This window comes from Salpingoeca rosetta, assembly GCF_000188695.1.
Source record: "Salpingoeca rosetta unplaced genomic scaffold supercont1.25, whole genome shotgun sequence".
Taxonomy (NCBI): Eukaryota; class Choanoflagellata; order Craspedida; family Salpingoecidae; genus Salpingoeca; species Salpingoeca rosetta.
In genome coordinates this window covers 200,147-200,783 of record NW_004754909.1, presented here as the reverse complement: position 1 = coordinate 200,783, position 637 = coordinate 200,147, and positions in this window count along the sequence as shown.

Sequence of the window (637 nt, the reverse complement as noted above, 5' to 3'; positions counted from 1 at the left end):
CTTTGTGTGGTTGCTCGATGTTCCATGCTCTTGCATAGCACACCACATAACCACACAACTCTCAACAAACACTGCCACGTCACCACTTTGCGTTGTCGACAATTCTTGTCTTCTGCTCTGTTTCTTTTTGTTGGAGTATTCATTCATCCTACATCCTTGTTTGCTTCACAACTCAAGTAAACACACACAACTCACTCTTGCCAAGACAATCTCCCACACAACACACAGCACACACACACACACACACAAGTCTCCAACAGCACCAGCATGAGTATTCAACACTTGCGGCGTGCAGACGCACTGCCCAGCTGAGCTGGCTCGAAAAGATGTGGAAGGAAGCCAAAGCACGCGCCGGTACCATGCTCGACCCAAAACGCTTCGCTCAAATTGAGGCCTCACTCCGCTCTCTTTTGCTGATCGTATGAGTGTTGACAGGCAAGCCCACTCTGCTCAAATCATATCATTGACCTTCGGTTGACCTCCCTGCTTCAACGACACCACAAACATGCATTCACCTCTCTTTGTTGTTCTGGAATGTTCACGGTGATTTCCCCTCCCAACCTTGTTGCACGTGCAGGGGTTTAGCTTTTGTTGTGGGTTGCCTCGATGTTTCCATGCTTCTTTGCATTAGCACACC